The sequence below is a fragment of the Fulmarus glacialis genome, unplaced genomic scaffold (assembly GCF_000690835.1).
Source record: "Fulmarus glacialis isolate BGI_N327 unplaced genomic scaffold, ASM69083v1 scaffold8059, whole genome shotgun sequence".
Classification (NCBI taxonomy): domain Eukaryota; kingdom Metazoa; phylum Chordata; class Aves; order Procellariiformes; family Procellariidae; genus Fulmarus; species Fulmarus glacialis.
In genome coordinates this window covers 7,982-15,812 of record NW_009233826.1, presented here as the reverse complement: position 1 = coordinate 15,812, position 7,831 = coordinate 7,982, and positions in this window count along the sequence as shown.

Sequence of the window (7,831 nt, the reverse complement as noted above, 5' to 3'; positions counted from 1 at the left end):
GAAATAATTTTGCAGTATACTTTGGGGAAGACGGGAGAAATGGGTGTCATCGTTCATAGGAAAATCAACACAGAGGATGCTACAATTTTGTGTTAATTCTTCATTTCAGCCACTGAGGAGCATGTATTGATTGAATGGTGCCTTGCTGTGCTGTAGGCTCAGAGCAGATGGATTTCCCAAGGTATACAGAGAAATCAAAAGGAAACTGGGCATCATAAGTTAATGAGCAACAGATTACACTGCCAAGAATGTTTTGAAGCTGCTTATCTTCCACTTGTAAACAAGACGCCTCGCTGATTCAAACTACGTAAAACAATGCTGCAACAGCTTTTACCTCTAAAGTGTTGGAACCAGAGCTGTGCCAGTTCTGATATAAAACCTATAATCTAAAAATTAAACGAGATATTGCACTGTGTATTAAGATTCAGGGAACACTTATATTTCTTTAGGGCTAATAAGACTAATAATAACTCTTATTATGATAAAGTTTTTATTTTTAAAAGACACCACATGCACACCAATCTCTTCCTGCAAGTGATAGTAACCAAGACTGAATGAGACTGCAATAAAACAGTGATAAACATTATTTTGGATAATTGGCCCCAGGATATAATCTCTTCCTAAACCCATCTGCATGTGCAAGACTGTACCCTGATTACATCGATGTGAATGGTCCTCCCAGGAAGGGCCAGGCAGCTATCACACTCTGCTGTAGCAGTTTGTACATTTATTCTTACCAGCATCCTGAGCAGCCCGCTCTGCCTAGATAAGGAGTTTGATGCTAAATTCAACCTTCCTGTCTCTGGTAGCTGCTTCCCCCTTCCTGTGAATGCTGTTTACATCAGGGCGGTCAGGAGACGGGCTTCCGAGCACAGCCAGATTGCTGACTATTCCAAAGCTTCTTTGCAGTAGCTGAAAGATGTACGCTCACTGATTTAATTACTACCACATATATTGCATTGTCTTAGAGTAAGGCCATATTTCTTGCCTTTAAATAAAGATTGAAAAATTCTGTGGCTACTTTATAAATATCCTACCACTGTTCAAAGCTACTTAGCATTTTGTCCCCGCTGTAGACAACCACATTTTTAAATAGATGTATTTAAGGTACTTGGAGCTAGAATATTACACATTTGTTTGACCAGTATAAAAATGACTTCCTCCTCTCTTCCTCCCAGTTCTTTAGTATAAGCTCTGAGGCTGTAAGGGTTTCAGTTTCACTAAACTGTCATGAAAAACTTCAAGATCATTTGCTTATATTTGAATAACAGTTATAAACTGCTGGCTAAGAGGATTTTAGCAGCCCTGAATATCTTAGCTCTTATATCTAAATATAATATCTGACTATAATATCTAAATATACTATCTGACTATCTTAGCTCTTGTATCTAAAACCTACCACCAGGAAACAGGTTTCAAAATACTGCAGGAAACCCTTCTCACAAATTTTAGAGGAAAAATCCCAAACCCAAATGAACCACACTAAGCTCACGTGTTCCACAGCATCCTCATGTGGAAGCAAGCAGGTACCCTCTGAGGATGAAGTCCCTCCTGCACTTTGCTTCCCTGTGCAGCTCAAGTTCCCGCGGTGGACGTGACTGAAGGGCAGTGGATGGGGGGGAGATTTTAGAGGAAAAATCCCAAACCCAAATGAACCACACTAAGCTCACGTGTTCCACAGCATCCTCATGTGGAAGCAAGCAGGTACCCTCTGAGGATGAAGTCCCTCCTGCACTTTGCTTCCGGGGTGGACGTGACTGAAGGGCAGCGGATGGGGGGGGAGGATTCACCCCCATATTCTGGGCCAGCCCCTGGAATTGCAATCCTAAAAGACTCCTAGAAAAGACACCTCCCATACAACTTTTTGTCCTTCTTTTGGCAATTTTCTGTGGGCATTTGGACTTCCTCCTATAGCATGCTATTTTGGTTTCTTTCACTTAGGTGTGTCTTCTTTAGTTTAGAAGCAAACAAAAAACAATGGCTTCTTTCTTGCCTGAAAAAATGTTTTCACAAAACTTTTCTATACGCAACCTCTCACAGTGTGCTACTTAGCCTTGCTTGTTCCTATTTTCTCTAATAAAACTTTTTGTTCAACTATTTCTCCTATTAGAGGGAAGGAAGGAAGTAAAAAATGAAGTATTACAGAGATCACACACCTATGGTGTAACTAGGTTAAATTTAGATGATACTCCCTATTTTACCAGTAAAATATAAGCAAACTCTAGTTTCATGGTTTAGGTATGTTTGTGCTTCTAGTTAAAAGCACGTCATTACTTCTACAGAAATAGACACAACTGCACTGGTTATCGGAGATCACATTTACTTCCATCCACTATAAATCTGCTTTGTACATTCAACCTTACTGGATTCCCAAAGAATCAGCAGAGGGTTCAAACTGAAAGAACCGCTCCGTGTGTGTGTGTGTGTGTGCGTGTGTGTGTGTGTGTGTGTGTGTGTGTTTTCACGGGAGGCAGGGTGTTTGCAAATGTGCAGCTGACTCACTGTTTTAAAAACTCATTCTTCACGAAAACCTTAGCCAGGGCTCATGGCCAATGAACCGCAGGATGCAGGTCTTTGGACAACTCTCACTGCCGTTAGACTGCTCTGCAGCATCTCTGGTCTTCTGCATGGCTTTCTGACATAGAAACAATTTTTTTGGTATTTCTACGTCTTGGCCTTTTACTATTTTCTTTTTAAGATCTGCCATCTTTTCACATCTTGAGTGATGTGCTATATAGATTTTGTATTGGACATTATGAGATCCTAAAGTACACAACCTCTACTTGCCAAAACCGTTTAACAACATTTTCAGGGAAACTTAATTTGGGCAGATGAAAGGTAAATCCCAAAGGTAATTTAGTTCTTCCACTCATGTTGTTAGAGGATAAACAGACATACACTTGCGTATATACACACACACGCGTGCACGCATTTTTTTATGCTTCTTCAGCTGACAGCTAAAAAAATTAATCTGCTTCAGTATTGGTCAAGGACCACTTGAGGACCATTTGGATGAAGTCACACAAAAATCAAATGGAGTTGCCACAGATCTGGCCACCCCACTTATAATTACACCATTAGAAAACAAATGCAAGAAGCCTCAGTCGGTTGAATGTAAACCTTCATTATTCCAGAAAAAAAGAAGTATGAGCTTTTATTAGTGAAGCAGAAGCCTGAACTGTAACACTCAGTGGTGTTGCTCTGCCCTCTGCAGACTAGATCGTATAATCACATTTTACCCCAAATTACATACTTTTAAAGCACATCTAACACAACAGAATGAAAGTTGTCAATGTGAATTAAACATACATGGGCACTACCTTCTAACAGTGCACTGTGGCACCGCAAGTCCTATGTAAGGTAAGTCAGACAGGAGGGCTCCCGAGGCAGTGGGTGTTTTCTGTGTGTTCTCACCGAGTCCACGCTGCCCACCCAGTCTGGGAAGTAATTACTGCCTGAATAGCACCAACGCGTGGAGTCCAAATTCAGAATGGAGTATAGGAAATATTTATGTCTGTGACTTTAATGTATGCCACGCAGCATTTCTTCATGATGGAGAAACAAGATTTGTTCCAACTCCCATACATAGAGCAACCTCTTCCTGGTATTAAGAACTGTTTTCTACAGTGAGATCTAGGGGACAGCAAATGCTGCGATTCCCTGATTGATCTCCCTCTTTTAAGTCACCAGTATGAAGCTTGTGATTACCTGCCTTGACTGATACACAAAGGTACCAGCATCCCACTCTGCAAGATATTTAGCTATATGCCACCTCCACAGCAACTGGCTCCATCTTTATCCTAGGTAAACACCCGAGAAATGTGGTAAATGCACCCACCTTTATGAGCTCTTACTTAATGTGCTTTCCTCACGTTACCTGGTAAAGAATGTTAAAGCTCATTTACTTCTCAGGTATTTGCTGCATCTCCACTGATGTGAGAACACATCCAGGTACTTACTGTTTCTTACGAGCTGGACAACGTTTTTGTATTAAGGGCATTTCATAACCGTTCTGACAGAGAAAACATGGTCCAACGTAACTTTCATAAGGCTTCTCTTGGATAGGAGCAACACAATAGAATTTACACAACACACAATTCAGATTTGTCCCAACTCTTTATTTTATTGAAGTGTCAACATTTGAAAAAATACTTTCCTCGAAGCACACATGCCAAGTCCCAGGCATCATATGTGGCCCTCACAAATGAGCAGCACCTGACACTCCTTTACTCTATCCCCTTTCAGGCTGGCCTGTCTGCAGTTACCAGGTCTCACACAACAGACAAAACTGGTCAGGTCTTGAGCAAAAAAGAGCCTGGCAGGAAGGAAAATTTGCCTGCGCATCTCCCAACACAGTCCCTCCCCTATTGTGTGACTACCACATGTGCTGGTTACATGACCCGATGACCAACATGTCAGGAAACAAGAGAAGTGATCCGTCTTTCAACAAGTGGCAGCTTCCAGTGCCCAGCATTTGCAGAATACCTTCAGTACAAAACTGAAATGGGCATTCAGAAAAACAAAATCTTTATTCAATTTTATACAATGCAGAGCTTGCAATATGTAATCCTATTATGCTTCTGTAAGTTAAATTTTATGGCAGGGCAAGATCCTTAATAATTACTCTTCTGAGCTATAATCAGCATCTGGGTTGGACATCCTCCACAGTTTGCAGGTAAAACAAGTGAGATATAATTAGAACAGCACATTAAAATTTGATAAAGAAAAGCTATCAAAATGTACTATGTACATCAGAATTGACGTATCTGGATTCCTATCCAGAAGTACTGCAGGAACACAGATTTAGAAAAGCTGGTATAACATTAAACCACTGACTACATTTCCAAGTGAATGCTTTTGCGTGGATTCTCATTTTGTCATCCTTCATGGCTTTTGTTTCTTTGAGGGATCTGCTGCAGACTAATGCTGCAGGCTAGAAAATTTCCAAGCATATCACCCAAGCAAAATGAAAGTCTCAAGTTTTCACCTTGCCCATTTCACAAACAGCAAAAAACTGGAGGAAAACAATGGTCACATTTATACTTAGCAAAACTGCTCTCCATTACTTCCGTTTGACAACAGCTGAATGGCATTCTTAAACAAAATTCTTTACATAATCCCTGCTATCTCAGATAACCGACACGGAAATATCACTTAGGGTCTGGGCTACATCTTGAAAACCTTGTGCAATCTTACAATACCTTCATCAAATGAACCTTCAAGCTCCAATTTTACCTTTCTTTACATTTTTTTCATTTGAGGACTGTGGAGTGGTTTGTAACATGTAACTGAAGAAAGCACAGGAAGGGAAATCAAATACTTAATACCACTCCTCTTTCCAACAAATAATTGTATTTAATGACATAGTAACTATTCTCAGATCTAGAAATATGCTAAAGTCTGTAACGAAAACCAATACAATAAGCACTATTTCTGCACATGTTTAAAACTTCACTTGGACAAAGAGCTGTCATATCCCACCATTCTGACCAAGGTCAGAAACAAGTAACTCCACTTGAATAAACATGATGATTTCAAGGAAATGCCCAGGTTTCCACTTACATTTACCAATTAAGATTCTCTTCTAATGTTTTCAGTGCTTGGAGTGCAGTCTTAATGGCATTAGTGATACAATCACCTGACAACAACCTCTATCCAGAAAGAGAACTCTCTTTCTACAACTCTTCAGGCTAACAGAAGACTGAGGGATGAGGTGCCTTAGGAGAAATGCTGACTAATGTTGTCAATAGATATTGGTGTTAATCTTTTTTACTTCCCCTACACTCTTAGTCCTTTTGTCTCAATTCCTTCCTAGCCTCCACTTTTCAAGTGCTGCAGGCTGTTTTCTTGTCATAAAAATCACTAGAATGGATGTCTTCAACTTTTGTTTCCGCACGATTTGCTCCACATACTTGGTAGTGCAAACTGATCCAGAGGGGGTTACTATTTCTGTTGGTTTGTTTAAAACAGGGTACAGGAGACATGCTCCTTTTCCAAGTCACATAAGACTTGGTCTCATGAACTGAGATGGGTATTAGGATTTTCCCCGTTTTCTGCTCACAAGTTGCAAGCCTAACTTGTTCCCTACATTGCGGCACAAATTCCAGTGCAAATCCAGTCCAAAAGAGCATCCTGTGGGGCTACTTGGTGATCAGTTTCAAATGGCCTTGGAACAGGTAAGCCGAGGCAACTCAGCGCTTTTTGAAATGCATTCTTCTTCAAGAAGAAGAATGGAAAGTAGGTTTCTTCTTCTCTAGAGCTTGTTAATAAATTACACACTACTGCTGGGTTCTTCTCTTACCATTAGCACTGATGTTCTCTGGGAATGGAAATCGCTCAGGCCCACCTGAAGAAAACCCAGGAACACTTAATGCTTACAGTCCACACGGGGGCTATCTCTTCACAAAGGACAGAAAGGCAAGCAGACCTCTTCCAGTACCTGACTGAGCATTAATCAACTGGTCTCTGGGTCTCTCTGTCTCCTGAACCTGCAGTTTTAGACTCTAGCAGTTGAAACTTCAGCCTGAAACACCAATTACATTGAAAACAACACATGATCCTAAATATGTCTATATCATTATGCCAAGCAATACCTCTCCAAAGCCAACTCACCTCTGAACCTACTAGCAGGGCCGCATGTGGCACTGGAACACACACTCTAGAGCACTGAAGCACTGCGTACGTAAGCACTGCCAGGCCTCCCAGGCACCTGCTGGTCCTGTGCAGGTTCTAAAAAAACACTCACGGATGGGGAAGGTGAGCAGGGTGCAGAGTACATTATGCCTCTGGTCGCTACCGGGATCTGCTCTTTCAGAGGGGTACAGACAAAGCGACAGATTTGAGAGATGACCTCTATAAGAAAGACCATGCAATTGTTTTGGATAAGCTCAGAAAAAGAACAGATTGACAATGCACAGATTAGGGCTGTGAGCAAAACTTCACAAAAAAAGACATGGCTCTGTATAGATAGAATTGCACAAAGTAAGTAATTTTGAATTTATCTGTACAGTATCTCATACTACATAGCAAAAATACTGACAGACTTCCCATTTTGAGACACTTTTCAATGTAGTAATTGCCAGGACTAGTAATCCTTTCCTTCCTCTTGCCCACCCAAAACCCAAATCCATCTCCTGTGTTATTTATATATAATGAAAAGAAAGAGCTCATAAACTACAGTGACATTAACTGTAATCAAGACAATTCACCAAGTAACATGATACTGGAAGTAGTTTTACGATGTTACTGGGGGAAGGGAGTATGCTGAAACAGGACAGTTACACTTTCTGAATATGTAGTATTTTAAGTGAAGCCGAAGTGAAAGCTCAGTGAAACTGAAAAAAATCCAAATTTGACTGTCAGTAGGGATATATATTTTCTCACTCTTAAAAGCCTGAGCCTTTTTTCCCTTGAAAATATTTATAGAAGCGTCATATACTCTTCAGAATGTCTTTAAAATTGCACAATATTTAATAATTGTACAATAACTTGTTCACCTTTTGCAGTGAAGGCTGAAGGGAACCCCAAGAAATTCACTGTGGTAAAAGCCTTTAGTCAGCAGAAAGTGCTTTGAAGAAAGCAGTAGGAACTGGAAGGAAATTTCCAGCACCTGCAGTTTTTGGCTACTGGTGGGTAAAAGAAAGTAAAGTTTCGGGGTGTGCCGAAACCTTCGAGGTGAGAGCTGATCTCGCAGTAATTTTTTAAGAGATCTACAACCACTTGCTCATTAACAGCTATGAGCAAAGCAGAACAGCAATATTAATTTCCATGCAGAAATTCATATGCTTGTGTGTCATGGCTGCATCCCAACCCACCATTTTGAGTCCAAGAT